We start from the raw sequence: 15041 nt of genomic DNA on the forward strand, positions 1-15041 counted from the left end.
AGTGAGCAGAAGGAGGCTGAGACATAGCAGTGACCAAGACACATCCAGAGGCTCTGCCCACCCGCATCCGAGGCCAGGTCTAGTGGGGGACGCCAACGCTAACCACACATTCCCCCACCTTGCAGTGAGAGCTACCAAGCAGCTGGGGCATGGTGCTAGGAGGCTGTGAAAGTACCAAGGGGAGGCAGTGGCCAAGACAGCTAAGGAGTGGAGTGGCTAACCTTGCCTCCCTCCAGGTCACTGAGAGACCCACTGCTCCCCCTGGACTTTTCCTTCCACTCCACCACCCCCAGCCTCCCCATCTGCCGTCCCCACCCGTCTCCTCCTCCTCTTGGGAAATGTGAATCAGATGAGAAGACCGCCATCTGCGTAGTTGCTTGCTGTGACTTCACACCACAGCTCTCCAAGACCTGACCACTGAGGGACACCAGGGTAAAAGGTACCTGGGATCCCTTTATATTTTGTTCTTACAACTACCTTTGAATCCGTTACCTAAAAACTTCATTTAAAAAACTCGTGCATCTGTCTGCTTACTCAGTAGACATTCATGTGCTGGGCTCCAGGAGAACCAGGAGCCCACACCAGCGGAGCACCAGCTGTTCAGCGAGTGCCACGAGACAAGCCCATGAAGCTGGAGCCAGACTGCTCTGGAAGCTGTGAGTCAGGCGCATTCACATCACACCCACCCACTCTGTCCAAAATGTTCCCGTCCTGCTCAGGCCTTGAGAAAGCTCCGGGAGCCTGTGGACACACCTGCAGTCTGATCAGCGGCCAGGGAAGGGCGCTGCATGGTGGGACAGTCACCTCCCTGGACTAGCAGACAGACAGCAGGGGAGCAGGGCCTAGGGCAGCAGGAGCCTCTCCACTTGCCACCCGGTGAGAAGGGACAGGCCGGCTCAGGGGAGATGAGCTCCCGTGCGAAGCACGCCTTAAGGCACAGGTTGACAGCCGAAAGTGGGGCTAAGCTACACCCAGCAGCTTTGTGGCTTTGTAATTTAAGCTTCGCGGTGACTCTGTGAGGTAGGGATCATGAGTCTATCCACTTTACACATGGGACCCATGAGGCTCATAGTCTGGAAAACTTTGCACAGCATTGCCCGTGGCAACATTATGTGTTCGGCCAAACAACACTTCACTCTGCTCCTCAGGTCTCGGCCCCTCCCTGCTCAGCTGGGGCTGCATTTGTCTGCAGCCTTCACTAATGAGCTGGGTCTGGCTTCCAGGCCCTGGTTCTGCCTCAGACAAGCACTTGCTTGCCCTGGGAACTTTTCAGTACCCTTGGGCACAGTCACATGGCCTGAGACAAGAGGCCTTTTCCCATCCTTTCTCCCACTCAAGGTTAGGTGTGAGCCTTCCATCACTACAACTGAAATCTGTTTTCCCCGCTTGCCTGAAATTCTACCATTTGAGAGTCGTTCCTTTGGTGTGAAGGGTCCTGGGCAAACCTGAGTTCAAACCTCAGCTGTTAGTTAACACTGTGTGGCTTGTACACAGGGACCGATCACAGAGGCTGCATCACAGACGCTAAGGCTCAGCCAGGCTCACATGGCTCTTACTGGTTTCTGGCAGAGAGAACTGGGCCAAACCTTTACCAGTCCTCAGCTGCTGGCAGGGAGGCTGGGCGCGTAGTCTGCAGTCCAAGGGCACTCCCCCCAGAACAGACACTTAGAGTGCTGAAGCCAGCGGCCACCGGAGCCTGGCAGACAAAGCCAACTCCCAAGATTTCAGGAATGTGTGTTTGTCCTAAAGGTCCCAAAAGAAGCAGGGTTTCAGTGGGATCTTCCACCCTAGATCAGAACCCGTTTGCCTTAAGGGGCAGTGGTTATGTGGAGGAGCCGGAATGGGGCTCTGAGCCGGCTGGGGCTGTGTGAGACTCCAGGCAGGGTTCGTATCATCTGCAGGATGTAGCTGGGTCTGACCCAGCTGTGAGAAGTCAGTGTGCACAGCATTTGCCAGGATCTGGTGGGGAAGAGGACTTCCTCTCCCAAGAGACAAAGGGGCTGCCCAGGCTGAGTGCTGCTGGAGCCCTGGAGGGCCTGCGCTCTGGTGGAGGCAGCCAGTCTTCACAGGGAAAGTAAACCAGGGGGAGGCCAGGCCAGATGTGAGAAGAGCTTATCTTGGCTTCTCCTGGGGCACAAGTTGCAGCCAGATAAGTGGTGTGACTAGCAAAGAGGATCTGGGGCAACGGGGGCTCTCTAAGGGACAAGAGGATGGGGCGTGACTTGTACAGGACAGTTTCTCATCCATGAGTGAATGCAGGCAACATGGGCCAACATCTCACTCTAGCTACTTCTTGCAACCCAGGGTCTTCATCCATGCTGCTCCTTCCACTGGAAGGCTTGCCTCAACTCCTCACGTTTCAAACATCTCCTCCAAGAGGCCTCCCAGGAATCTCCATCCAAGTACTCTCCCACTTGCACTCACTCCTTAGAGTTCCAGGGCAGCTGGGGGAACTCTGTCTGTGCCAGTGCTCTCTCAAGCCACATTTGATGAATGAGAAAATGAATCCCATTATGGCAACAAAGACCTTACATGCCAAAAAACGAGATTATTTGGCCATGGGGAAGACTCGCAACACTTTAGTGTACAAGGTTCTAGGCCCCCTCCCCAGTGCAGAGCCCTCTTCTGCTTGGTCCCCGCCCACTCATTTCTGCAGCTTACTCTCCTGGCCCTCCCACCCCTCAGCGCGCCCCCTCCAGCTCGGAGACCACACACACCAGCCCTTCATGCATCAGGCATGCCATGCACGTGCACTTGCTCCTGCTGCAACCCTGTCTGTTCCTCCCAGCCCTCTTCCCCAGCTCTCCCCGGCCCAAGCAGAGGCACCCCTCTTCTTTCCCCGTGCATCAGCTTTTGCACTCAGGGCTGCTGCAGCCCAGTGCCAGCCCAGAGAAGAGCCATCATTTCCTGACTGAACCTCAGGGCAGGCCAATGTACCAGACACCCAAGATGTTGGAACTCGCCAGCCATGCACTCTCCAGGATACGAATGCCATCCTCTCTGCCCTGGAGAGATACCCTATGTGCCACAAGTTTCAACAGGGCACATGGGTACAACTCCTTATCCATTCAGACAGGGAAACTAGTGGGTGAGCACCTAAAGACTGTGACTGCCTCCCTCAGCTGGTTCTTGTGCATACTTCAAAGATCCCAAGTGCAGCACCCACTAAGGCACCTGTCCCTGTGGGCTGCCTACTTGCCTATCTCTCTTACAACCAACAGGTGCCTAATGCAAAAGCTCAGACAGGAGCCCCTGTGTGACAGCTTCTGTCCAGCCCAGTTCAGCCTTCCTGCTCCACATCGCTCAGGGCCTTGCTTCTTCTACACAGAAGCCCCCTTGCTCATTATCTCCACTGTCTCCAGATTCTACCCACCAGAGGCCAGCATTCTGACACAGTGAGTTAGGGTGCTTCCTGCAGCACTGACATCCCATAAGTCCCTTATGAGTTTAAGACCCAGCTGTTCCACTTCTGACCCAGCTCCCTGCTACCAAGCCTGGGAAAGCAGTGGAAGAGGCCCAAGTGCTTGGGCCCCTGCAGCCACATGGGAGACCTGGATGGAGTTCCAGACTGCTAGCACTGGCCCAGCCCAGCCCAGCCCAAGTCGTTGCAGCCATTTGGGGGGGTGAACTGGTTGATGGAAGATTGGTTTCCCTCTAACTCTGCTGTTAAATAAATAAAATAAATCATTAAAAAATAAATAATAAAAAAGACTTTATCTACTCAACTACATCTACCAGGTCTGAACAACTTTGTTTCCACATTTTCCTTTTAATGTTAGGGTGTACACAGTGGCCAAAGACAGCCTCAGATGCTCACATGTGGCCTTGGTTCCATCTCCCTGGGGATCTAGGGAACACAGAACCTGAAACGCCTCCTTGCCATTACCTGGGGGGCCGGGCTAGGCTCGGTCCTGTGGCCCGGCATGGTACTCATGCTTGCTGGCTCCCAGAGGCCTGAGCTTGGCAGGGGAGATAAAGGAGAAGGGGCCTGAAGTCCATAAGAGGAGCCAGGTCATGGGGGCCACAGGCAGTGTGGTGGCCATGGCAGCAGGCCTTACAGAAAAGGCAAGGGCCGAGCTGGAAGCCCACACGAGTGGCCAGTGCTGGCTTCACAGATCCAGACTCCTTTAACCCCTTTTCTGGCTCTGCCAAGCTGGGAAAAGCACTGTCAGAGGAGGCGCTGAGGACTCCAAGATCCCACCTCCTCTCCCACACAGTAAATAACCCAGCAAATCACGCAGCTAAATCAAGCAACTCATGAGTGCTACCGTAAAATCAAAACACAGTGGCTCTCACCCACCTAGCCCCAGATTCTTCCCTCCCCTCACAGCAGGGGGAGCTTGGAGAGAACCCCAGCAGCTAAGTCAGGATGGGGGACTATTCCCCTGAACTGTCTCCCCATTGGCAGCTCACGTGGCTCCCTCCTATCCCTTTGCTTCAGTCTGACTGCTGCCTCCATGCTGTGCCTCAAGAGTTACCAACGTCAAACTGGCAGCGCCTCTCATGCCAACAACCTGCCAAGTCCCTCCAGCGACCCTCTGGGCTCCCCACAGCCAGACCCTTCTCTCCCATCCTTCCCCGGACCACCCACACTGCTGGCCCCTGGCCTTCCAACCTTTTGTCCTGTCCTTCTTGCCCCATTCTGCCCTGGCCATCTGAGGAAGCCAACCATGTCACTACTTTGTTTAAAGTCTTTCAGTGTGGCCACAACTCATCCCACAGACTTGGAACAAACCCATCAATGGGGGCATTCAGAGCCTCCAGAATCTGCACCTGCCTCAGACCTCAAAGTCCACAGAAGCCAAGGACACAAAACTCAGGGAGCTGGCCACGTCCTCAGAAGCTGTCCCACAGGCAGGCTGTCCTCTTTGTAACAATTCCACGCTAACAGCTGACATACTGAGCACTGACACTGTTTTTAATTCATAGACTCTCTGGGGTCTAAGCTGACCTACTCGCTTAGATTTACTTGTTACTGCAAAATCTACATGTAAGGGGCTTTCATGGTCATACGTAGACACGTGGGCCCAATGCACACATTTGCAACTGAGGTCCAAAAACGTGACATTCTGCCTTCTCTTTTCAATTCTGCTACTGTAAACAAGTGTTTTCGTGGTCTACTTAGGGCTATGCTTTTCCCATTTTGGGCTTTTTATTGGGGAAATCACTATTCAAAATGACCCCTTAGTATAGGCTGAACACCTAGAGTTCTAAGTGCAGACAGGCTGCCATGTGCCTTTTGGAAAAAGTATGTGTGCTAGACAGGCTCCATTCGGGCCTGAGTCATAATGCTGTTGGCCAGGAGTTCGATGTTAATGGATCAATATAAGTATTAAGAGTCTTTACGCAGAATGCACATAACACAAGGTTGTGTATCGATCAGATGGTGGAAATGTGACCTTCCGGGAAGAGCAACGCTTTAGTGAGCAGTGAGTCAGTGTCAGTGCTGGAATCCTCAGACCAGTGTGGATGAGGTGGGGTCTGTCATGGCTCCCTTCTAGAGAGGCAGAGGGGTTCGCCCTCTGCCACTCCTGACAGGGCAGTGTCAGGGCCTAGGCTCTGCCTCTCGCTCCTCCAGTGCACTAGGTCCGTGGGCACAAAAGTGGGGTGTGCTACTCCATGTGCGCTGTGCAGGAGCCAAGGCGATGACACACGAGGTTCTGCATAATGGGGGGTGGGCCCAAGCCACTCCTTGGTTTCTGAGTAAAGGAGATGACAATCACCTCCAGGGAGACAGTCTGGGGTTTTTCTAGAAGATGTCACTGACTGGGTCACTGAGTGGCAAGGAACTACAGGGCTCTCTGGTGAAGGGACCCTCTGTGAGGGAGGGGCAGGGCAGGGGCAGTCCAAGGCACACTTGAGTGGCTACACTGGTGGAGGGAAAACAGGGTTGCTCCCTCCCAGACAGGGTTCTCAAGCTTCCCAGGGCTGCAAGGACAACAAGAAGAGCATTCCTCATAAGGTCCCACAGCCAGAGTACCTCACAGCACCAGGCCCTGACGGCCACGTGGAGCACGTATTCCCACTATCAGCCGGAAGGGCCAAGGTCAAGTCCAGGATGAATTGGAATCTTCTCCTCCCCGCCACCAGCTTGTTCTGCCAGAGAGCAGACTCCACATGCTCGGTCACACGCTCCGCAAAGCCTCACGCCTCTACTGTGAAAGCACGTCTTACAGAGACCACCTCTCCACTCCCCAACAAGCCTAGTCATTGTCCCACTCCGGCTTCCCCGCCTTATCACTCTAAGTACTGCGGGAATGCTTTAAAGCACATTTACATTACTTCTCTTTCTAGACTTTTTTCAAGACTCCCGGTCCTTGCAGAAAATGCCACACTGCTCCCCTCGGCCTGACACAGGCACTGGCCCGGACCACTCTCCAGATTCAGCTCCGACAGGGTCCTTGCTCACCACACTCCAGCCTCCAGTCTCCTTATGATCATGCAAACACTCCATGCTTGTTCCACTTCAGGCATGAATGCTCTGCCTCAGGGCCTTTGAGCCTGTCACTCCCTCTGTAAGAGCCCCCCACTCTGCATGCTGCTCTTTCTTATCCTGACTTCAGATCTTAGCTCAGGGGATCCAGTTCTCAGTGAAGACCCCCAGGCCCCTTCTCAACAGCTGTTAGATTCGAGCACTGATCACTTATTTTCAGTTTGCTTATCTTTTGTCTCTCCCCTACTGGAGAAGATCCTGAGGGAAAGGACCTTGAATGTAATTATTATGCTATCCCAGCACCAGGCCCAACACATGGCTGCGCTCCATAAATACTGAATGAATGAATGATTATTTGGCAAGTGGGTAACTGAAGTTCAGGGAAACAGAATGACTTATTCTGGCTCTAAGTTGGACTCTAACACCCAGGGCCAGGGCTTTGAAATCCCTTCAAGTCAGCCCCCTCCCCAGTTCCCCAGGAGCACAACTTGAAGTACAGCAGTGAGGCTGTGGGAATGAGAGCTCAACAAACCCTAAGCACCTGGTGTTGGAAGTTGGAAGTTGAAGAAATAACCATTTCTGAAAGGGGGCAGAGAAATTAGGCAGTGCTTCTTCTACACACTCTCCAGGCAAGAAGCATCCGGAACGCAGACTTAAAAGAATCATTACTGAGTGTGGCTGGGCCAGGTGCTGCTTTACCCAGACACAGCTCTGGGAGGGGAGCTAATTATTACTGGTATTTTATAGATGACAGTAAGCTTGCACTCGCAGGAACCACAGTGCAGGAGCTCCGCTCTGTGAGGCCAGGCTGACCATGGGGAGCTGTGTACCTATGCAGGACCTGAGTCCTTCAATCCTCCTGGGCTGGTCTCGGATGGTGGTCACAAGTTCAAACGTCTACAGGATGTTTAACCCCCTGGCCCAGAGCCGCCACAAGGAGACCTGGGCCCAGCATTGTTGGAGCTGCCACATGTGCCAGAAATCTGATTTTATAAAAATACATAAAATGTCCAAGTTTTCAGATGGCATTAATTCCCACCTTAAGAAACACTGCACAGAGAGGGCCTGCCAGGTACGGAGGCCTGTGCCACACAAGTCTACAACTGCTGCAGCCACTGTCCTGGGACTTCCTCGTTCCATCTGGGGTTCTGGCCCCTACGCTGCTGCCCAGGAAGCTCATCACAAGATCTTCCCTTGGGGAAGGCAGGTGCCTCATGAGAACTGTAGAACGCAGGCAGCCAGGAGAAACATCTTAGTCCTGGCCAGGCAGAAGCAGACAAGGTGCTCTGGTCAGCAGGCCAGGTCTGGTTTCAGTATCTTGGCACCAGTGCACAGGTGGCAGGAAAGCACCGTGGGAGCACAGATGGTCATTCTTTGTGAACCTGGAGTGCTGCCTAAGAGGGACCTGCTCAGCTGCCAGGGCAAGCAATGCTCTTTAAGGGAGCTTTTCACACCCTCACTGGAGTGCAAGGCCCTTGGGAGAGGGCGGACCCGCAGTTCACAGTTCCAGGCAACTGGGGGTGTGAAACTACTGGCTGGGAGCTTTCAGAAGCTCAGCATTGCCCGCTGACCAAGGGATGGACCTGAACTGGCCTAGTAGGCAGTGCTTTAACTGTATGAGCTCACTAACTCTCCAGCAGGCCTGTCACTCCCATTCCAAGGAGGAGAAACACAGAGGCTCAGAGAAGCGGACAGCCCACACTCACTCAGCCAGTACGTGGAAAGCCAGGGTTACAGCCTAGGCTTTCGGAGCAGAGCTAGCACTTTTGGTTACTACTTAATCCCACTGCCAGGGCCTGGCTGAGATCTTGGCCAGGCCAGTTCCCTAGGCTTCATTCCTAGGGTCCTCAAGCAGTTTTAACTGCTCCCTCTGAGTGGCTCCATCTGGCCATGAAGACAGAACCCTAGCGCAGGGCTAAAAACTGCATGCTCTGCCTGTGATCACGACTTCCCACTGCTCTTCCCCGGGCCTGCTCTTTGACCCTCTTGCCGGAGTTCTGGGTGTGGGTTTCCCAACCACACAAGAACTCGCCAGCGTGGTTGTGCTGCACCATAGCTGGGAAGTAAGGTCCAGAAGGGTGGGGCCCTTGTCCCTGTCACACAGCTGGTTCACAGGGCGCTAGGATTGGAGAGATGACGGGAAGCCTCTGAATTCCAAGACTGCAGAGTGCCCAGAAGACAGTCTAGGCATTTCAGTCATTTCTAAACCAGAGTCTGGAGACCTCGAAGGGAACCTGGAGACAGCTCTTTGGACTCCCATCCACTGAGGTTCCTCAAATCAGCTCCACTTGCCTTTCTTCTCCACAAACAATTCCCATGTTGCTTTGAGACCCTCTAGGAGTTGTGGGGGGAGTTGGGGGGAGAGGAACCTGTTTTCTGCCAGGAGCCATCTGGATATTTATAACCTCATTCATGGACCAGTCAAAGTTATTAACTTAAGAATTAGCCTGCTGCAGATTTATTGAATTTCAAGTCTCTCTTGAGGTTGCCTTGACAGGGCCACACCAAATGATTTCACGGCCTCACGTGATCTGCAGGCCAGATGTTCCCCACCCTTGCGCTGGACACATCTAAAGCTCTCATGGTACACACGAGGAAAGCCAGCAGGAGGGCATCTGCACTCACAGAGGCTCTGAGTGGCAGGCTGTCCCATTCCTCCCAGCCATTCAGGGGGGCAGCCACCTGTGGTTGAGCCCTGCTTCCTCCAGCCTCTGACCAGGCACCCTCCCCTCCAAGACACATTTTCATCAGTACAGCAAACGATACAATAAGCAGCCTGTTGGGCAGTGGTCACCTCTCACCTGCTGTGCTGGAATTTGCCACGACTATCACCTTGTTTATTCCCAGAGACCCTCTGACAGCACCTGCTCTGCCAGTTATCTCTGCTCAGAGGTCCCTGCCCTGCCCCTCAGAGTCCAGGCTTTGAAGTGACGCTAGCTCTTCAGCTGCAGGTATTATGACTGTTCTGTGTGTCAAAGCTATAACCAGTAGTTGAGGATGTTCAAGAATAGGAGATGGCCAGAGTCTATTTGGCCAGCTGAGGGGCTGGGGGATTGAAAATGCAAGATGGGGTTTTATAAATACTGTTTGGCTTTTCCAATACTGGCTTTGGCAGGTGAACCTCACCACTACCTTTCAAAGCTCTGGGGTTCTAGAAGCCCAGTCTGGAAAGTACTACTTAGAAAAAGCCTCCAGAAACTACCCTTACTTCTGGAAGACTGATGTCATGCACTGGGGGTGGGTCACAGAAGCCCGGCTTTTCACAGGCTGTCATAGGCCAAGCACACCTCGACTGCTGGCCTCATTCATCATTCTGAATGACCAAGCGGATCCCAGAATAGAAAGGCACTGTTAACAGGCTCATTCACTGCCTGGAGTGACAGGTGGTATATCGGGTGACAGAAGCAAGAGCCAAGAACCCTGGGCAGCCAAGAGATGGGATGAAATTAACTGCAGCAGGACTTAATGGGGAAAACCGTTGAGTTCAGTTTAGGTCAGCAGAGGCAATGCTGCCTGCCTCTGTGCCAGGCAGGCGCTGGGGAGAGACAGGAATGGAGACAGCCCTCTTCTCAGGCTTATATTATGATCCTGGATTTGCGATCTTAGTAAGACAATGACATTAGACAAGCAGCACATGTGGAGAAATGCCTCATGGGGGCTGGCATTGTGGCACAGCGGCCACCTGCAGTGCTGGCATCATATGGGGGTGCTGGTTCAAGTCCTGGCTGCTCCACTTCTGATCCAGCTCTCTGCTATGGCCTGGGAGAGCAGTAGAAGATGGTCTAAGTCCCACCCATGTGGGAGAGAGACCCAGAAGCGGCTCCTGGCTTCAGATCGGCCCAGTTCCGGCCATTGTGGCCATTTGGGGAGTGAACCAGCAGATGGAAGACACCTCTCTCTCTGCCTCTCTGTAACTCTGCCTTTCAAATAAATAAATCAAACTTTTATATTCAAAAATGCCTTATGGACTCCCACTAATCACAGTCATTATCTAAGCCTGCACCAACAGAAGAAAGGCCAGGGCAGACTTCACTGAATACTGGGTTGTCCCAGAAGGGCTCTAAGTGATCTTAGGGCAAGGACACTGTCAAACTGCAGCCACAAAGGCAGAAGTCTCAAGCCCAGCCCCTTACAGCAGCTGCTTATTTAGATGGGGGAAGTGAGGCTCTGGGCCCAGGGCTGGCTCCAGGGACTTGGGATGACTAGTCCTTGTCCTCTAGAGTCTCACAGTCAAGTGCAGGGATGACAGTGAACTGGTTCCTCAACTGACTGGGCACTGGGGCAGGCATGTGGCTGGGACTGACTCAAGAAGAGTGGATTGGTGTGTCTGACATAAACTTGTCACAAATGGGCATGTGACACAGGTACAACATAAGGCATACCCAGTCTAACACAGGGGTGGCTTGGGCAGAATGACATGGGTCAGTCTGGAGACTGCGTTTGAATATCCACAGGACTGAGTCACATACACACGTGACCCACAGGGTCACACTACAACCAGCAAGGGAAGGAAAGGTGGGGTTGTTAAGGACAAGCAGATTTTGCCTCATTTTAAAGAACTGTCTGAAACGCAGAATTGGCCCAAGGGGGAAGAGGGGTCTGGAGGCAGCCGGCCAGGCCAGACTCAGGCATTAAGAGGTGTCGGGAGGGGGACTCAAGCCCCTAGTGAGCATTAAGATTCTTCCCAACCCCAAGATGCTCTTTCTTTGCCCTCCTACGTAACACACAGTTCCAGATGTGACACAAGACATCATAGTGTGTCACTGGTAGTTCAAACTTCTGTTAGCAACATAGGGAAAAGGACAGAGGACCTGCTCATCCAGCTGAGCCACACGGAAAATGACCCAAGACTTGACCCCTGGGCCTCAGCAGCAAACGGCAGGCTTACAACACCTTCACCTGGAAGGCACCTACTTCAGACAGCAAACCCATGATGAGTGAGATCAATAGACACCGGCTTCCTTCTCCCCTGAACTAACAGCTTAGGACTTACAGAAACTACCTGTAGTTAGCAGTCCCTGAGGCACGTTTTTTAAAGATTGATTCATGTGAAAGGCACAATGACAGACAAAGGGTAGGGGGAGGGGAGAGGGAGAGAGGGAGAGAGGGGGAGAGGGGGAGAGGGGGAGAGGAAGGGAGGAAGGGAGGGAGAGAGGGAGGGAGGGAGAGAGGGAGAGAGGGAGAGAGGGAGGGAGGGAGGGAGGGAGGGAGGGAGGGAGACATCTTCCGTCCGCTAGTTCACTTCCCACAATGCCAGGGCTAGGCCAGTCTGAAGCCAGGAAGGAACTCCATCAGGTCTTCCATGTGGACAGCAGGAACCCAAGTACTTGAGCCATCAACTGCTGCCTCCAAAGTGTATTGGCAGGAAGTTGGACAGGAAGTGTGAAGTAGACAGGACTCACACCAGGCACTGTGATATAGGACATGAGTGCCCCAAGAGGTGGCTTAGGCTTAACTGGCTGTACCACAATGACCACTCTGGGAGTCCCTAAGCTTGCGTACTGGTTCCAGCACACATGCGTTCTCTCACACGTTGGCTCCACAGCCCTCAGTTTCTCCCATGTACAAAATGAGAGCAATACTAGCTTGCCCTCTCCCCTGCCTTTCAGAACACAGGTGAGAAATTGCAATTACAAGAGCTCAAGGGGCTCACACTGCTGCTGCCCAATCTCGGGCCCTCCAGCAACTCTGCAGGCCAGAGGCTCAGGTTTCTGGCCCAGGGCAGAAGCAGGGATCAGAACTTTCCAGGGGCTGGGTTGAGAAGGTTCAGGCCCCTGCCTAAGAACTCACAGCTGTCCACTCCTCCACACTGTGCTTGTACCAGCACCAGCCCAGCATTTTAGTGTAGTGACCACAGGCCTTCTCTCCTCTCCCCTTCGTACCAACACATCCTGCTCTTTCAGGCCTCTGCACCGGCTGCTCTGAAAAGGCAGGCTTACAGAGAGGGGGGGAGACAGAGAAAGAGATCTTCCCTCTGCTGGTTCACTCCCCAGTGGCCACCAGGACCAAGGCTAGGCCAGCCAAAGCCAAGGGCCTGGAATTCCATCTGGATCTCCCATGTGGGTGAACTGGCTGAACATCAGTGGCTGAAGAATCACTGCTGCCCGAGGTCTGTCACATGCTCAAGAACTGGTGGAGCTGCAGCAGCTCCCAGGCCGAGTCCTAACACCGGCATCTTGTATTTGAGCCCCCAAGAAGGCGTTTCGTGTTCCCCTCGTGCTGCTAAGGAAAGTGGAGGTGGCCGGCGCCACGGCTCACTAGGCTAATCCTCCGCCTTGCGGCGCCGGCACACCGGGTTCTAGTCCCGGTCGGGGCGCCGGATTCTGTCCCGGTTGCCCCTCTTCCAGGCCAGCTCTCTGCTGTGGCCAGGGAGTGCAGTGGAGGATGGCCCAAGTGCTTGGGCCCTGCACCCCATGGGAGACCAGGATAAGTACCTGGCTCCTGCCTTCGGATCAGCGTGGTGCGCCGGCCGCAGCCGTGGCGGCCATTGGAGGGTGAACCAACAGCAAAGGAAGACCTTTCTCTCTGTCTCTCTCTCTCACTGTCCACTCTGCCTGTCAAAAAAAAAAAAAAAAAAAAAAAAAGAAAGAAAGAAAGAAAGTGGAGGCCCAGTGTCACACAGCAAGTCCCAGTCTATCTGCTGAGTGAGCGCAGCCCCACGGGTTCTAAAGGCTGACTTCTAGAGACTGACCTTCTCAGCATCTGGTGTCAGCAGTAGAAACGCGGCTCACCTCAGCAAGACCGACAGGCGTTCTCGCAGAGCTGAGAAGCTGCTGTTGAAAGACACGCTTACCCTCCACCTCTGGCTGGGGGAATCTCACTTTCAGACCTCGAGCCCACCCGACACCCCAAAGAGCACTTGGGTGACAGCAAGCCGACCTTACCTTGACAACTTCTACCCCTCAGGGAGGTGCTGTGCCCTGATGTTTTTGCCAACACACTTTCCCAGGCTTCAGGCTGTCCTGCCAGGCTCTTTACACTCACAAAGAGACCTGTGACATCACTTGCTCCTCAAACAGCTAGTGCTTCCCTCCTAGTGCTGCCACTCCTTTCTATTAAGTAGGGGCCTCGCTGGGTTGTCATGGCACCAGTTTCATGTGGCATGCTACTTCTGGTGGACCAGGAGAGCCTGCCTGTGTTGAGAAGGCTCCTGAAGCTGTGTCTGGAGTCAGTGGGTGTGCTGTGGTTGAAGGATGCCATGTGCCAAGCACAAGGTACCCCTGGGCAAGATGATCATCACAGAAAGTTTTCACACTACTCCTCGGACACAGAGCCTTCATTCTTGATTCCGCACCAAAGCCTTCCTGTGCCCCACTCCTCCACTCTTCTTCCTTGCAGGCTAGAGCTTTGTGGGCTAAGTTTAATATCCAGTAAGATGGAAAAGCAACTGTCTTCCACAGTCCACTGACCAACAAGGAATCTCAAATAGCTGCAACCTGTAGAGTGAGATTGGCTGAATTTCAGCTCACTTTGTCAGTTAAGTTTTGCTGTAAGACCTTGGATAAGTAACTTTACTTCTGGGTCCCAACTACATGTATAAAGAAATTCTATTTTCCTGACATTTGAACACTGTGCTAGTATTCTATTTTTACTGCTTATTTTCATTTTATTTAAAAGGCAGACATGCACACATACACACACAAGGTGGGAGTAGGGAGAGAAACAGAAAGAGACATGAGGGACAGTACTGTGGTGTAGCAGGTAAAGCCGCCACCTGAGCTGCAAGTTCTAGTCCCAGCTGCTCCACCTCTGACCTAGCTCTCTGCTGTGGCTTAGAATAGTAGTGGAAAATGGGCCAAATCAATGGGCCGCTGCATCCACGTGGGAGATCCGGAAGAAACTCTTAGCTCCTGGCTTCGGATTGGCACATCTCTGGCTGTTGCGGCCATCTGGGGAGAGACCAAGAGGATGGAAGACCTCTCTCTCTCTCTCTCTCTGTGTGTGTGTGTCTCTGTCTCTGTCTCTACCTCTCTGTAACTCTGCCTTTTAAGTAAATAAATAAATCTTTTTTTTTTTTTTTTTTTTTTTTTTTAAGATCAGATCTTCCATCCTGTGGTTCACTTCCCAAATGCCTCAAACAGCTGGGGCTGGGCCATGCCAAAAGCTGAAGCCTATAACTCAACCGGGGTCTCCCACCTGGATGGCAGGGACCCAAGTACTTAAGCCATTGCACAGCTGCAGGGAACTAGAACTGGAAGTGGGGCTGAGACTGGAGCCCAGGCACTCTGATACGGGACATGGGTGTCCCAAGTGGAGCAGCTTTAACTGCCGTACCAACGACCTGCCCTCTGTGCTAGAATTTTTTTTTTTTTTTTTTTTGAAAGGCAGAGTTAGAGAGAGAGGAGAAGGAGAAGGAGAAGGACAGAGAGAAAAAGAGAGATCTTCCATTCACTCCCCAAATGGCTGCAACAGCCAGGGCTGGGTCAGGCCAAAACCAAGAACCTGGAACTCCATTCAGATCTCCCACAACATGGGTGGCAGGGGCCCAAGTATTTGAGCTGTTTTCCATGTGCATTAGCAGAGAGCTGTATTGGAAGTGGAAAAGCCAGGACTCAAAACTACACTTATCATGAGGTTGTCAGTGTTATAGGCAGCAGCTTAACCTGTG

The 15041-nt window shown here is 53.1% G+C and overlaps 1 protein-coding gene across 6 annotated transcripts in view; it reads right to left on the minus strand.

Moving 5' to 3' along the window:
* DLGAP4 (DLG associated protein 4) overlaps window positions 1–15041 on the minus strand; it is a 173384-nt gene that overhangs the window by 27074 nt on the left and 131269 nt on the right. The gene's annotated exons all lie outside the window — the stretch shown is intronic.

The sequence above is a fragment of the Oryctolagus cuniculus genome, chromosome 11 (assembly GCF_051225735.1).
Source record: "Oryctolagus cuniculus isolate XC-2025 breed Fujian yellow rabbit chromosome 11, ASM5122573v1, whole genome shotgun sequence".
Taxonomy (NCBI): Eukaryota; Metazoa; Chordata; class Mammalia; order Lagomorpha; family Leporidae; genus Oryctolagus; species Oryctolagus cuniculus.